The sequence below is a fragment of the Symphalangus syndactylus genome, chromosome 20 (genome assembly GCF_028878055.3).
Source record: "Symphalangus syndactylus isolate Jambi chromosome 20, NHGRI_mSymSyn1-v2.1_pri, whole genome shotgun sequence".
Lineage (NCBI taxonomy): Eukaryota > Metazoa > Chordata > Mammalia > Primates > Hylobatidae > Symphalangus > Symphalangus syndactylus.
The window spans coordinates 44,037,606-44,054,097 of record NC_072442.2 but is presented as its reverse complement, the minus strand read 5'-3'; the positions used below and the strand labels follow the sequence as shown (position 1 = coordinate 44,054,097).

At 56.7% G+C, this 16,492-nt stretch overlaps 2 non-coding genes across 2 annotated transcripts; both read left to right on the top strand.

The window, feature by feature from the left end:
• The first annotated feature begins 4,246 nt into the window (after window positions 1–4,246).
• On the top strand, window positions 4,247–4,437 carry LOC134735391 (U2 spliceosomal RNA). Its single transcript, XR_010118437.1, has one exon. It is a non-coding gene; the product is annotated as a U2 spliceosomal RNA (small nuclear RNA).
• A 6,528-nt stretch (window positions 4,438–10,965) lies between these two features.
• Window positions 10,966–11,156, top strand: LOC134735390 (U2 spliceosomal RNA). Its single transcript, XR_010118436.1, has one exon. It is a non-coding gene; the product is annotated as a U2 spliceosomal RNA (small nuclear RNA).
• The last annotated feature ends 5,336 nt before the right edge of the window (window positions 11,157–16,492 follow it).

The following is a 16,492-nucleotide window of genomic DNA, read 5'->3' as shown; positions in this document are numbered from 1 at the left end:
ATCCCAGCTACTCGGGAGGCTGAGACAGGAGAATCGCTTGAACCCGGGAGGCGGAAGTTTCAGCGAGCCGAGATCACGCCACTGCAGTCCAACCTGAGGGTCCGAGCGAGACCCTTATCTCAGAAAATAAAGACAGAATGAAAGAGGCCGGCGCGGTGGCTCACGCCTGTAATCCCGGCGCTTTGGGAGGCCGAGGCGGGCGGATCGCCTGAGGTGAGGAGCTCGAGACCAGCCTGGCCGACATGGCGAAACCCCCCTAAAAATACAAAAATTAGCCGGGCGTGGTGGCCTACGCCTGTAATCCCAGCTACCCGAGAAGCTGAGGCAGGAGAATCGCTGGAACCCGGGAGGTAGAGGCTGCCGTGAGCCGAGATCGCGCCTCTGCACTCCAGCCTGGGTGACAGAGCAAGAGTTTGTCTCAAAAAAAAAAAAAAAAAAAAAAAGCCTGGGTGAGCGGTGGCTCAAGCCTGTAATCGCAACACTTTGGGAGGCGGCAGCTGGGCAGATCACCAGAGGTCGGGTGTTGGAGACCAGCCCGACCAACATGGAGAAACCCCGTCTGTACGAAGAACACAAACTTAGCCGGGCGTGGTGGCACACACCTGTAGTCCCAGCTGCTCGGGAGGCTGAGGCAGGAGAATCGCTTGAACCCGGGAGGCGGAAGTTTCAGCGAGCCGAGATCACGCCACTGCAGTCCAACCTGAGGGTCCGAGCGAGACCCTTATCTCAGAAAATAAAGACAGAATGAAAGAGGCCGGCGCGGTGGCTCACGCCTGTAATCCCGGCGCTTTGGGAGGCCGAGGCGGGCGGATCGCCTGAGGTGAGGAGCTCGAGACCAGCCTGGCCGACATGGCGAAACCCCCCTAAAAATACAAAAATTAGCCGGGCGTGGTGGCCTACGCCTGTAATCCCAGCTACCCGAGAAGCTGAGGCAGGAGAATCGCTGGAACCCGGGAGGTAGAGGCTGCCGTGAGCCGAGATCGCGCCTCTGCACTCCAGCCTGGGTGACAGAGCAAGAGTTTGTCTCAAAAAAAAAAAAAAAAAAAAAGCCTGGGTGAGCGGTGGCTCAAGCCTGTAATCGCAACACTTTGGGAGGCGGCAGCTGGGCAGATCACCAGAGGTCGGGTGTTGGAGACCAGCCCGACCAACATGGAGAAACCCCGTCTGTACGAAGAACACAAACTTAGCCGGGCGTGGTGGCACACACCTGTAGTCCCAGCTGCTCGGGAGGCTGAGGCAGGAGAATCGCTTGAACCCGGGAGGCGGAGGTTGCAGAGAGCCTAGATCGCGCCATTGGACTCCAGGCTGGGAAACGAGAGCGGAAACTCCGTCTCAAAAAAAAAAAAAAAAAAATTTGTGAGAATTTTACTGACACTGCCGTCAAAACCTCATGTGTATTTCACACTTACAGCACAGCTCCATTAGAACTGACGACATTTCCAGGGCTCCCTAGATACCCGTGGCTAGCGGCTGCCACACTACACCGTGCTGGGCGGTAGAATGGGGATGAGAAGACACGACGGCGGAGATCGGGATGGCGTGAAGGGAGGGAAACACTCGCCCGCAGGAAGAAAATAAAATAGCAAGGGGGCACCGAAAGACTCAGTAGTCCACATGAATGTCTTGATTATCTTGTAGCTGAGATAATGTGGGCTCCAGCTCTACGGGGTCTGTGGGTTTTCTCTTCGTGTGTGCGGAGACGGAGACGAGAGACCGTAGAGATAAAGAGAGAAGACAAAGAGATAGGAAGAAAGACAGCTGGGCCCGGGGGACCACTGCCACCAAAGCGCGGAGACAGGTAGTGGCCCGGGATGCCTGGAGGCGCTGCTGTTCATTGTATTCAAGGCAAGGGGGCAGGGTAAGGAGTGTCAGTCATCTCAGATGATGGATAGGTCACGCGAGTCACGTGTCCACTGGACAGGGGGCCTTTCCCTTTGTGGTAGCCGAGGTGGAGAGGGAGGACAGCAGACGTCAGCGTTTCTTCCACGCACTTATCAGAAAGATCAAAGACTCTGGTACTTTCACTAATTCTGCTACTGCTCTCTTCTAAGAACTTAAAAGGGGGAGCCAGGTGTACAGGCGGAACATGAAAGCGACCAAGGAGGGTGACCCCTGAAGCCCACAGCATCACAGGGAGACGTTGAGGCCTCCGGATGACTGCGGGAAGGCCTGTCCAATGTCAGGCCTCCCTCGAGAGGTGGTGGAGCAGAGTGTTCTCTATCTCCCCTGGAGAGAGGGAGATTCCCCTTCCCGGTCTGCTAAGTAACGGGTGCCTTCCCAGGCACTGGCGCCACCGCTAGACCAAGGTCTCCTAAGTAACCAGGGCCTTCGCAGGCAACTGGCATTACCGCTAGGCCAAGGAGCCCTCAAGCGGCCCTTCTCTGGGCGTGAATGAGGGCTCACACTCTTGTCTTCTGGTCACCTCTCACTGTGGCCCTTCAGCTCCTAACTCTGTGTGGCCCGGTTTTCCCTAGGTAAGCATAATAGAACGGAGATTATTATGGTAATAGAACAAAGAGTAATGCTACAAACTAATGACTAAGAATAGTCAGATGTAATCATATCCGTATCCTATCTCTAGTAGAACTTTTCTTATTCTAATTATTTTTCTTTATTATACTGGAACAGCTTGTGCCTTCGGGCTCTTGCCTCGGCACCCGGGTGGCTTGCCGCCCACAAGGTAAGATATATTGCGTTGAACTATAAGTTATGTTGATTGCTGAATGGTTTAGGGCGGGGGTGGGGTGGGGCACCCCCTGAAATTCTGCCCTGGAGGAGTGGCCTCACCCTAACCCTGGCCGTGGCTAATATTAAGGCCCACCACTCAGGGCGGTGGAGTGAAATGAATTTTCGAGGCAATGCGCGGAAAGCCCTCGGCCCTCCGCTGAAGCTGCCTTAGGAAGGAGGAAGGGAGAGGGAAATGCTGACCCCGCAGGCGGCAGTCTGTGCCTCGGAGAGAAACTTTGTCCCAACCTTGCTGGGGGCCTTGACGCCCATCTTGCCCCAAGAGCACCCCGGCAGTCACCCCTGCCCTCTGGGGTCCTGCCACCCCGAGCCCGACCTTCCCCCTTTTCCCCCCGCGCCGGGCCGATAGCCTCCTAACTGCGTCTTCTCTGTTGCGGTCTGTCGTGCTCATCACGTTTGCGTCGTTTCCTCGCTCCGCAAACGTCGCCTGAGCGCCTTCCACACGCCAGGCGCCAGACTCGCGGCGGGGAAACAGGGAGAAGCACTGAGGAGGGGTCCCAGCCCTCAGTGATGGGATTTCAGAGCGGGAGATAAAGGATTGCCCAGAAGGGTGGTGAGTGGAATAGCTGATATAAACAACGGGGGTGCGATGAAATACACAGGAGGGCTGCTAGTCACATAGGGGGCGGGTGCCGAGGGCCCTAGACTAAGGGAGGCTTCCTGGACGGGTGACACCCAGGCGGAGTCCTGACGACCTGCGTCAGAAGTAGCCAGGCCAGGAGGAGGTGAAAGGAATCCACGTCCCGAGCAGAGAGGCAGCTTGCCCTACACAGCACAGGACACGGTCCGTGCACAGGAGCCCCAGGAGACGCAGGCACGGGGGCTGGGGAGAATCCTTGCTGGGCCCTCGCCGTCCACGCGCCGCCTCCCTCTGCCGGGTGTCTGGTGCCAGCCTCCTGCCTGGCAGAGGAACTCCAGCCCCTGCTCCCGGAAGCCCCTCCAGGCCTTCGGCTTCCCTGACTCGGCATAGGGCCCCTCGTCCCCTCGGGTACGGGGCCGGTCTCCCCGCCCGCTCGCGGCGAAGCAGAGGCCCAGCGCAGCCCGCGCTCCTGCCCTGGGGCCTCCTCTTTCTCCAGGAAAACGTGGACCGCTCTCCGCCGACAGGTCTCTTCCACAGACCCCTCTCGCCTTCGCCCCCAGTCTCTTCCGGTTGTGTCTTTTGGCTGGCTGGATAGAAACGAGGAAGTCGCCCCCCGGCGGAGCCGCGGCTCCGCCAGGCAGAGGCGGCCCCGGGGGCGGAGTCAAGCGCGGAGGCCACGTCCTCCGTGAAGGGGCGGGGCATGCAAATTCGGAATGAAAGCCCGGGAACGCCGGAAGAAGCACGGGTGTAAGATTTCCCTTTTCAAAGGCGGAGAATAAGAAATCAGCCCGAGTGTGTGAGGGCGTCAATGGTGCCGTGGACGAGACAGAGGGAATGGGGCGAGGAGCGAGGCTGGGGCTCTCACCGCGACTTGAATGTGGATGAGAGTGGGACGGCGACGGCGGGCGCGGAGGCGCCCGCATCGCTTCTCGGCCTTTTGGCTAAGATCAAGTGTAGTATCTGTTCTTATCAGTTTAATATCTGATACGTCCTCTATCCGAGGACAATATATTAAATGGATTTTTGGAGCAGGGAGATGGAATAGGAGCTTGCTCCGTCCACTCCACGCATCGACCTGGTATTGCAGTACCTCCAGGAACGGTGCACCCCCTCGGGGGATACAACGTTGTTTCCTAAAAGTAGAGAGAGGAAGAGACGTGAGAGGCATCAGAGATGAACCTGCGGGGTGGCTGTGGCTTGCACGTCCGGTGCCCGTGACACGCTGACACGCCGGCTTGGCTTAAGCGCTCCTTGAAGTACCGTGAGGACGGTAGGCTTTTGCGGCAGGCACACTTCCGTTTCCACTGTGACTACTGCGCTTTGGGAAGGCCACGAGTGACCTACTCCTTTGGAGGTCCTTAGATCTCAGCTTGACAGTCGAGTGGGTGTCGTCTGGTGGTGGTGGTGGTGGTGGTGGTGGTGGTGTTGGTGGTGGTGACCTTTTAAAGGAATGGGATCCACCCGGAATTGAACTTCTTCTCTCTCTCTCTCTCTTTCTGTCTCTCTCTCCCCCCCTGCTTTCCCCCGCTCTCTCTTTTCGTTTCCCCCACCCCCTCCCAAGTTATGGGGTACATGTGCAGGACGTGCAGGTTTGGAACATAGGTACACGTGTGCCACGGTGCTTTGCTGCAGCTATCCACCAGTCATCTAGGTTTGAAGCCCCGCATGCGTTGGCCATTTGTCCTAATGCTCTCTCTCTCCCCTTGCCCCCCACGCGCCGTCAGGGCCCGCTGTGTGATGTTCCCCTCCCTGTGTCCATGTGTTCTCACTCACTGTTGAACTCCCACTTAGGAGTGAGAACATGCGGTGTTTGGTTTTCGCTTCCTGTGTCAGTTTGCTGAGAATGAGGCCTTCCAGCATGTTCCTGCAGAGGGCATGAACTCATCCTTTTTGATGGCTGCGTAGTAATTCCATGGTGTATACGTGCCACATTTTCTTTATCCAGCCTATCATTGATGGGCATTCGAGTTGGTTCCAAGTCTTTGCTATTGTAAATAGTGCTGCAGTAAACATACGTGTCCGTGTGTCTTCCTAGTAGGAACTTCTTCCTCTTCAGCCCGCTGAGTAGCTGGCACTTTAAGGCAGGTGCCAACGCACCGGCAACAAGCTTCCTTTTTTGCCCAGGAAAAAACTGAGGTGCAGGTAGTATAAGCCATTTGTCACGGAACGCACAGGAGCAGAAACTCGAGTCCAAGCATCGTGGCTCCACCCTTCATGCTTGATGCATCTTTAGGCTCCGTTCTAGGTACGTGTATCCTTTACGGGATCAGCCACCGGCAGTTGCCTTGCAACCATGATGACAAATCTCTGCCGGCTCTTTTGGGTCTCGTGCCTGTATCTATACGTTGCATCCCAGCAAAAAGATCGGAATGTCCCTTTCGCTGACCCAGTCTCTCACCCTTTCCAAACCCCAGAGATCCTGTCTGTCCTCCGAAGAACTCCCCCTGCTTCTTTCTCTAAAGGCTGCCTTCAGGCCGGGCACAGTGGGAGGATCGCTGGAGCCCAGAAGGCCGCAGTGAGGTGACATCACGCCATTGCACTGCAGCCCCGGCGACAGAGCCAGAGCCCCGTCTCGAAACAAACAAACAAACAAACAAAAAACAGACAAACAAACAAAGACAAAGAAAGAAAGAGCCCAGGCAACCTAGCGAAAACCCGTTTGCGCTGGCGCGTATCTGTACCCCAGCTATTCCAGAGGCTGAGGCGGGAGGATGGGTGGACGCTGGGAGGCGGATGCTGCAGTGAGCAGTGATTGCACCACTGCACTCCAGCCTGGGTGACAGAGCCGGAGCCCGTCCCAAATAAATAAAGAAACATAAGAATAAAGGAACCAGTTTGTAGAAAGCGGGAGAGGGTCCCATTGAACTTCAAGCCTTCAAGCAACAGCTGTGGCCGCCACAGCTGTTGCTTGAAGGTTGGACCAGCAGGCTGGAGGAGTCGCCATCTTGGCAGGGATCATTGACCCTGATCTATCGTCGGGAGGAGGAAGAGCTGATCTTATGCAGGGAGGGCAGGTGGACTATGTGTGGCCTCTGGTGATCTGTTTGGGTGCCAGGTGTTACTCCCAGGGCCACCTGTAACTGTGACTGTGCAGCAACCGTGACTTGAGAAGGGCCTGGCCACGGGGGGCTTAGGCCCCTCGGGGATGAGAGTTTGGTTCCCGGTACCCAGGGAAACCACCGGCATCGGCAGAGGTGATAGCTGAGGAGGAGCGGGGATTTGGAGGAGAGACACAGGATGAGTACCGGGGGCAGCCCCGTGATCAGCAACTGCTGCAAGAGGGGCTGTTGGTTCGACTCACTCGTCTTCGGCGGCTCTATGCGGTACTGAAGGGCAGAAGACAGAAGGTACGAAAACCACAAAAATTAGCCGGGCGTGGTGCTGCGCGTCAATAATCCCAGCTACTCGGGAGGCTGAGACAGGAGAATCGCTTGAACCCGGGAGGCGGAAGTTTCAGCGAGCCGAGATCACGCCACTGCAGTCCAACCTGAGGGTCCGAGCGAGACCCTTATCTCAGAAAATAAAGACAGAATGAAAGAGGCCGGCGCGGTGGCTCACGCCTGTAATCCCGGCGCTTTGGGAGGCCGAGGCGGGCGGATCGCCTGAGGTGAGGAGCTCGAGACCAGCCTGGCCGACATGGCGAAACCCCCCTAAAAATACAAAAATTAGCCGGGCGTGGTGGCCTACGCCTGTAATCCCAGCTACCCGAGAAGCTGAGGCAGGAGAATCGCTGGAACCCGGGAGGTAGAGGCTGCCGTGAGCCGAGATCGCGCCTCTGCACTCCAGCCTGGGTGACAGAGCAAGAGTTTGTCTCAAAAAAAAAAAAAAAAAAAAAAAGCCTGGGTGAGCGGTGGCTCAAGCCTGTAATCGCAACACTTTGGGAGGCGGCAGCTGGGCAGATCACCAGAGGTCGGGTGTTGGAGACCAGCCCGACCAACATGGAGAAACCCCGTCTGTACGAAGAACACAAACTTAGCCGGGCGTGGTGGCACACACCTGTAGTCCCAGCTGCTCGGGAGGCTGAGGCAGGAGAATCGCTTGAACCCGGGAGGCGGAAGTTTCAGCGAGCCGAGATCACGCCACTGCAGTCCAACCTGAGGGTCCGAGCGAGACCCTTATCTCAGAAAATAAAGACAGAATGAAAGAGGCCGGCGCGGTGGCTCACGCCTGTAATCCCGGCGCTTTGGGAGGCCGAGGCGGGCGGATCGCCTGAGGTGAGGAGCTCGAGACCAGCCTGGCCGACATGGCGAAACCCCCCTAAAAATACAAAAATTAGCCGGGCGTGGTGGCCTACGCCTGTAATCCCAGCTACCCGAGAAGCTGAGGCAGGAGAATCGCTGGAACCCGGGAGGTAGAGGCTGCCGTGAGCCGAGATCGCGCCTCTGCACTCCAGCCTGGGTGACAGAGCAAGAGTTTGTCTCAAAAAAAAAAAAAAAAAAAAAGCCTGGGTGAGCGGTGGCTCAAGCCTGTAATCGCAACACTTTGGGAGGCGGCAGCTGGGCAGATCACCAGAGGTCGGGTGTTGGAGACCAGCCCGACCAACATGGAGAAACCCCGTCTGTACGAAGAACACAAACTTAGCCGGGCGTGGTGGCACACACCTGTAGTCCCAGCTGCTCGGGAGGCTGAGGCAGGAGAATCGCTTGAACCCGGGAGGCGGAGGTTGCAGAGAGCCTAGATCGCGCCATTGGACTCCAGGCTGGGAAACGAGAGCGGAAACTCCGTCTCAAAAAAAAAAAAAAAAAAATTTGTGAGAATTTTACTGACACTGCCGTCAAAACCTCATGTGTATTTCACACTTACAGCACAGCTCCATTAGAACTGACGACATTTCCAGGGCTCCCTAGATACCCGTGGCTAGCGGCTGCCACACTACACCGTGCTGGGCGGTAGAATGGGGATGAGAAGACACGACGGCGGAGATCGGGATGGCGTGAAGGGAGGGAAACACTCGCCCGCAGGAAGAAAATAAAATAGCAAGGGGGCACCGAAAGACTCAGTAGTCCACATGAATGTCTTGATTATCTTGTAGCTGAGATAATGTGGGCTCCAGCTCTACGGGGTCTGTGGGTTTTCTCTTCGTGTGTGCGGAGACGGAGACGAGAGACCGTAGAGATAAAGAGAGAAGACAAAGAGATAGGAAGAAAGACAGCTGGGCCCGGGGGACCACTGCCACCAAAGCGCGGAGACAGGTAGTGGCCCGGGATGCCTGGAGGCGCTGCTGTTCATTGTATTCAAGGCAAGGGGGCAGGGTAAGGAGTGTCAGTCATCTCAGATGATGGATAGGTCACGCGAGTCACGTGTCCACTGGACAGGGGGCCTTTCCCTTTGTGGTAGCCGAGGTGGAGAGGGAGGACAGCAGACGTCAGCGTTTCTTCCACGCACTTATCAGAAAGATCAAAGACTCTGGTACTTTCACTAATTCTGCTACTGCTCTCTTCTAAGAACTTAAAAGGGGGAGCCAGGTGTACAGGCGGAACATGAAAGCGACCAAGGAGGGTGACCCCTGAAGCCCACAGCATCACAGGGAGACGTTGAGGCCTCCGGATGACTGCGGGAAGGCCTGTCCAATGTCAGGCCTCCCTCGAGAGGTGGTGGAGCAGAGTGTTCTCTATCTCCCCTGGAGAGAGGGAGATTCCCCTTCCCGGTCTGCTAAGTAACGGGTGCCTTCCCAGGCACTGGCGCCACCGCTAGACCAAGGTCTCCTAAGTAACCAGGGCCTTCGCAGGCAACTGGCATTACCGCTAGGCCAAGGAGCCCTCAAGCGGCCCTTCTCTGGGCGTGAATGAGGGCTCACACTCTTGTCTTCTGGTCACCTCTCACTGTGGCCCTTCAGCTCCTAACTCTGTGTGGCCCGGTTTTCCCTAGGTAAGCATAATAGAACGGAGATTATTATGGTAATAGAACAAAGAGTAATGCTACAAACTAATGACTAAGAATAGTCAGATGTAATCATATCCGTATCCTATCTCTAGTAGAACTTTTCTTATTCTAATTATTTTTCTTTATTATACTGGAACAGCTTGTGCCTTCGGGCTCTTGCCTCGGCACCCGGGTGGCTTGCCGCCCACAAGGTAAGATATATTGCGTTGAACTATAAGTTATGTTGATTGCTGAATGGTTTAGGGCGGGGGTGGGGTGGGGCACCCCCTGAAATTCTGCCCTGGAGGAGTGGCCTCACCCTAACCCTGGCCGTGGCTAATATTAAGGCCCACCACTCAGGGCGGTGGAGTGAAATGAATTTTCGAGGCAATGCGCGGAAAGCCCTCGGCCCTCCGCTGAAGCTGCCTTAGGAAGGAGGAAGGGAGAGGGAAATGCTGACCCCGCAGGCGGCAGTCTGTGCCTCGGAGAGAAACTTTGTCCCAACCTTGCTGGGGGCCTTGACGCCCATCTTGCCCCAAGAGCACCCCGGCAGTCACCCCTGCCCTCTGGGGTCCTGCCACCCCGAGCCCGACCTTCCCCCTTTTCCCCCCGCGCCGGGCCGATAGCCTCCTAACTGCGTCTTCTCTGTTGCGGTCTGTCGTGCTCATCACGTTTGCGTCGTTTCCTCGCTCCGCAAACGTCGCCTGGGCGCCTTCCACACGCCAGGCGCCAGACTCGCGGCGGGGAAACAGGGAGAAGCACTGAGGAGGGGTCCCAGCCCTCAGTGATGGGATTTCAGAGCGGGAGATAAAGGATTGCCCAGAAGGGTGGTGAGTGGAATAGCTGATATAAACAACGGGGGTGCGATGAAATACACAGGAGGGCTGCTAGTCACATAGGGGGCGGGTGCCGAGGGCCCTAGACTAAGGGAGGCTTCCTGGACGGGTGACACCCAGGCGGAGTCCTGACGACCTGCGTCAGAAGTAGCCAGGCCAGGAGGAGGTGAAAGGAATCCACGTCCCGAGCAGAGAGGCAGCTTGCCCTACACAGCACAGGACACGGTCCGTGCACAGGAGCCCCAGGAGACGCAGGCACGGGGGCTGGGGAGAATCCTTGCTGGGCCCTCGCCGTCCACGCGCCGCCTCCCTCTGCCGGGTGTCTGGTGCCAGCCTCCTGCCTGGCAGAGGAACTCCAGCCCCTGCTCCCGGAAGCCCCTCCAGGCCTTCGGCTTCCCTGACTCGGCATAGGGCCCCTCGTCCCCTCGGGTACGGGGCCGGTCTCCCCGCCCGCTCGCGGCGAAGCAGAGGCCCAGCGCAGCCCGCGCTCCTGCCCTGGGGCCTCCTCTTTCTCCAGGAAAACGTGGACCGCTCTCCGCCGACAGGTCTCTTCCACAGACCCCTCTCGCCTTCGCCCCCAGTCTCTTCCGGTTGTGTCTTTTGGCTGGCTGGATAGAAACGAGGAAGTCGCCCCCCGGCGGAGCCGCGGCTCCGCCAGGCAGAGGCGGCCCCGGGGGCGGAGTCAAGCGCGGAGGCCACGTCCTCCGTGAAGGGGCGGGGCATGCAAATTCGGAATGAAAGCCCGGGAACGCCGGAAGAAGCACGGGTGTAAGATTTCCCTTTTCAAAGGCGGAGAATAAGAAATCAGCCCGAGTGTGTGAGGGCGTCAATGGTGCCGTGGACGAGACAGAGGGAATGGGGCGAGGAGCGAGGCTGGGGCTCTCACCGCGACTTGAATGTGGATGAGAGTGGGACGGCGACGGCGGGCGCGGAGGCGCCCGCATCGCTTCTCGGCCTTTTGGCTAAGATCAAGTGTAGTATCTGTTCTTATCAGTTTAATATCTGATACGTCCTCTATCCGAGGACAATATATTAAATGGATTTTTGGAGCAGGGAGATGGAATAGGAGCTTGCTCCGTCCACTCCACGCATCGACCTGGTATTGCAGTACCTCCAGGAACGGTGCACCCCCTCGGGGGATACAACGTTGTTTCCTAAAAGTAGAGAGAGGAAGAGACGTGAGAGGCATCAGAGATGAACCTGCGGGGTGGCTGTGGCTTGCACGTCCGGTGCCCGTGACACGCTGACACGCCGGCTTGGCTTAAGCGCTCCTTGAAGTACCGTGAGGACGGTAGGCTTTTGCGGCAGGCACACTTCCGTTTCCACTGTGACTACTGCGCTTTGGGAAGGCCACGAGTGACCTACTCCTTTGGAGGTCCTTAGATCTCAGCTTGACAGTCGAGTGGGTGTCGTCTGGTGGTGGTGGTGGTGTTGGTGGTGGTGTTGGTGGTGGTGACCTTTTAAAGGAATGGGATCCACCCGGAATTGAACTTCTTCTCTCTCTCTCTCTCTTTCTGTCTCTCTCTCCCCCCCTGCTTTCCCCCGCTCTCTCTTTTCGTTTCCCCCACCCCCTCCCAAGTTATGGGGTACATGTGCAGGACGTGCAGGTTTGGAACATAGGTACACGTGTGCCACGGTGCTTTGCTGCAGCTATCCACCAGTCATCTAGGTTTGAAGCCCCGCATGCGTTGGCCATTTGTCCTAATGCTCTCTCTCTCCCCTTGCCCCCCACGCGCCGTCAGGGCCCGCTGTGTGATGTTCCCCTCCCTGTGTCCATGTGTTCTCACTCACTGTTGAACTCCCACTTAGGAGTGAGAACATGCGGTGTTTGGTTTTCGCTTCCTGTGTCAGTTTGCTGAGAATGAGGCCTTCCAGCATGTTCCTGCAGAGGGCATGAACTCATCCTTTTTGATGGCTGCGTAGTAATTCCATGGTGTATACGTGCCACATTTTCTTTATCCAGCCTATCATTGATGGGCATTCGAGTTGGTTCCAAGTCTTTGCTATTGTAAATAGTGCTGCAGTAAACATACGTGTCCGTGTGTCTTCCTAGTAGGAACTTCTTCCTCTTCAGCCCGCTGAGTAGCTGGCACTTTAAGGCAGGTGCCAACGCACCGGCAACAAGCTTCCTTTTTTGCCCAGGAAAAAACTGAGGTGCAGGTAGTATAAGCCATTTGTCACGGAACGCACAGGAGCAGAAACTCGAGTCCAAGCATCGTGGCTCCACCCTTCATGCTTGATGCATCTTTAGGCTCCGTTCTAGGTACGTGTATCCTTTACGGGATCAGCCACCGGCAGTTGCCTTGCAACCATGATGACAAATCTCTGCCGGCTCTTTTGGGTCTCGTGCCTGTATCTATACGTTGCATCCCAGCAAAAAGATCGGAATGTCCCTTTCGCTGACCCAGTCTCTCACCCTTTCCAAACCCCAGAGATCCTGTCTGTCCTCCGAAGAACTCCCCCTGCTTCTTTCTCTAAAGGCTGCCTTCAGGCCGGGCACAGTGGGAGGATCGCTGGAGCCCAGAAGGCCGCAGTGAGGTGACATCACGCCATTGCACTGCAGCCCCGGCGACAGAGCCAGAGCCCCGTCTCGAAACAAACAAACAAACAAACAAAAAACAGACAAACAAACAAAGACAAAGAAAGAAAGAGCCCAGGCAACCTAGCGAAAACCCGTTTGCGCTGGCGCGTATCTGTACCCCAGCTATTCCAGAGGCTGAGGCGGGAGGATGGGTGGACGCTGGGAGGCGGATGCTGCAGTGAGCAGTGATTGCACCACTGCACTCCAGCCTGGGTGACAGAGCCGGAGCCCGTCCCAAATAAATAAAGAAACATAAGAATAAAGGAACCAGTTTGTAGAAAGCGGGAGAGGGTCCCATTGAACTTCAAGCCTTCAAGCAACAGCTGTGGCCGCCACAGCTGTTGCTTGAAGGTTGGACCAGCAGGCTGGAGGAGTCGCCATCTTGGCAGGGATCATTGACCCTGATCTATCGTCGGGAGGAGGAAGAGCTGATCTTATGCAGGGAGGGCAGGTGGACTATGTGTGGCCTCTGGTGATCTGTTTGGGTGCCAGGTGTTACTCCCAGGGCCACCTGTAACTGTGACTGTGCAGCAACCGTGACTTGAGAAGGGCCTGGCCACGGGGGGCTTAGGCCCCTCGGGGATGAGAGTTTGGTTCCCGGTACCCAGGGAAACCACCGGCATCGGCAGAGGTGATAGCTGAGGAGGAGCGGGGATTTGGAGGAGAGACACAGGATGAGTACCGGGGGCAGCCCCGTGATCAGCAACTGCTGCAAGAGGGGCTGTTGGTTCGACTCACTCGTCTTCGGCGGCTCTATGCGGTACTGAAGGGCAGAAGACAGAAGGTACGAAAACCACAAAAATTAGCCGGGCGTGGTGCTGCGCGTCAATAATCCCAGCTACTCGGGAGGCTGAGACAGGAGAATCGCTTGAACCCGGGAGGCGGAAGTTTCAGCGAGCCGAGATCACGCCACTGCAGTCCAACCTGAGGGTCCGAGCGAGACCCTTATCTCAGAAAATAAAGACAGAATGAAAGAGGCCGGCGCGGTGGCTCACGCCTGTAATCCCGGCGCTTTGGGAGGCCGAGGCGGGCGGATCGCCTGAGGTGAGGAGCTCGAGACCAGCCTGGCCGACATGGCGAAACCCCCCTAAAAATACAAAAATTAGCCGGGCGTGGTGGCCTACGCCTGTAATCCCAGCTACCCGAGAAGCTGAGGCAGGAGAATCGCTGGAACCCGGGAGGTAGAGGCTGCCGTGAGCCGAGATCGCGCCTCTGCACTCCAGCCTGGGTGACAGAGCAAGAGTTTGTCTCAAAAAAAAAAAAAAAAAAAAAAAGCCTGGGTGAGCGGTGGCTCAAGCCTGTAATCGCAACACTTTGGGAGGCGGCAGCTGGGCAGATCACCAGAGGTCGGGTGTTGGAGACCAGCCCGACCAACATGGAGAAACCCCGTCTGTACGAAGAACACAAACTTAGCCGGGCGTGGTGGCACACACCTGTAGTCCCAGCTGCTCGGGAGGCTGAGGCAGGAGAATCGCTTGAACCCGGGAGGCGGAAGTTTCAGCGAGCCGAGATCACGCCACTGCAGTCCAACCTGAGGGTCCGAGCGAGACCCTTATCTCAGAAAATAAAGACAGAATGAAAGAGGCCGGCGCGGTGGCTCACGCCTGTAATCCCGGCGCTTTGGGAGGCCGAGGCGGGCGGATCGCCTGAGGTGAGGAGCTCGAGACCAGCCTGGCCGACATGGCGAAACCCCCCTAAAAATACAAAAATTAGCCGGGCGTGGTGGCCTACGCCTGTAATCCCAGCTACCCGAGAAGCTGAGGCAGGAGAATCGCTGGAACCCGGGAGGTAGAGGCTGCCGTGAGCCGAGATCGCGCCTCTGCACTCCAGCCTGGGTGACAGAGCAAGAGTTTGTCTCAAAAAAAAAAAAAAAAAAAAAGCCTGGGTGAGCGGTGGCTCAAGCCTGTAATCGCAACACTTTGGGAGGCGGCAGCTGGGCAGATCACCAGAGGTCGGGTGTTGGAGACCAGCCCGACCAACATGGAGAAACCCCGTCTGTACGAAGAACACAAACTTAGCCGGGCGTGGTGGCACACACCTGTAGTCCCAGCTGCTCGGGAGGCTGAGGCAGGAGAATCGCTTGAACCCGGGAGGCGGAGGTTGCAGAGAGCCTAGATCGCGCCATTGGACTCCAGGCTGGGAAACGAGAGCGGAAACTCCGTCTCAAAAAAAAAAAAAAAAAAATTTGTGAGAATTTTACTGACACTGCCGTCAAAACCTCATGTGTATTTCACACTTACAGCACAGCTCCATTAGAACTGACGACATTTCCAGGGCTCCCTAGATACCCGTGGCTAGCGGCTGCCACACTACACCGTGCTGGGCGGTAGAATGGGGATGAGAAGACACGACGGCGGAGATCGGGATGGCGTGAAGGGAGGGAAACACTCGCCCGCAGGAAGAAAATAAAATAGCAAGGGGGCACCGAAAGACTCAGTAGTCCACATGAATGTCTTGATTATCTTGTAGCTGAGATAATGTGGGCTCCAGCTCTACGGGGTCTGTGGGTTTTCTCTTCGTGTGTGCGGAGACGGAGACGAGAGACCGTAGAGATAAAGAGAGAAGACAAAGAGATAGGAAGAAAGACAGCTGGGCCCGGGGGACCACTGCCACCAAAGCGCGGAGACAGGTAGTGGCCCGGGATGCCTGGAGGCGCTGCTGTTCATTGTATTCAAGGCAAGGGGGCAGGGTAAGGAGTGTCAGTCATCTCAGATGATGGATAGGTCACGCGAGTCACGTGTCCACTGGACAGGGGGCCTTTCCCTTTGTGGTAGCCGAGGTGGAGAGGGAGGACAGCAGACGTCAGCGTTTCTTCCACGCACTTATCAGAAAGATCAAAGACTCTGGTACTTTCACTAATTCTGCTACTGCTCTCTTCTAAGAACTTAAAAGGGGGAGCCAGGTGTACAGGCGGAACATGAAAGCGACCAAGGAGGGTGACCCCTGAAGCCCACAGCATCACAGGGAGACGTTGAGGCCTCCGGATGACTGCGGGAAGGCCTGTCCAATGTCAGGCCTCCCTCGAGAGGTGGTGGAGCAGAGTGTTCTCTATCTCCCCTGGAGAGAGGGAGATTCCCCTTCCCGGTCTGCTAAGTAACGGGTGCCTTCCCAGGCACTGGCGCCACCGCTAGACCAAGGTCTCCTAAGTAACCAGGGCCTTCGCAGGCAACTGGCATTACCGCTAGGCCAAGGAGCCCTCAAGCGGCCCTTCTCTGGGCGTGAATGAGGGCTCACACTCTTGTCTTCTGGTCACCTCTCACTGTGGCCCTTCAGCTCCTAACTCTGTGTGGCCCGGTTTTCCCTAGGTAAGCATAATAGAACGGAGATTATTATGGTAATAGAACAAAGAGTAATGCTACAAACTAATGACTAAGAATAGTCAGATGTAATCATATCCGTATCCTATCTCTAGTAGAACTTTTCTTATTCTAATTATTTTTCTTTATTATACTGGAACAGCTTGTGCCTTCGGGCTCTTGCCTCGGCACCCGGGTGGCTTGCCGCCCACAAGGTAAGATATATTGCGTTGAACTATAAGTTATGTTGATTGCTGAATGGTTTAGGGCGGGGGTGGGGTGGGGCACCCCCTGAAATTCTGCCCTGGAGGAGTGGCCTCACCCTAACCCTGGCCGTGGCTAATATTAAGGCCCACCACTCAGGGCGGTGGAGTGAAATGAATTTTCGAGGCAATGCGCGGAAAGCCCTCGGCCCTCCGCTGAAGCTGCCTTAGGAAGGAGGAAGGGAGAGGGAAATGCTGACCCCGCAGGCGGCAGTCTGTGCCTCGGAGAGAAACTTTGTCCCAACCTTGCTGGGGGCCTTGACGCCCATCTTGCCCCAAGAGCACCCCGGCAGTCACCCCTGCCCTCTGGGGTCCTGCCACCCCGAGCC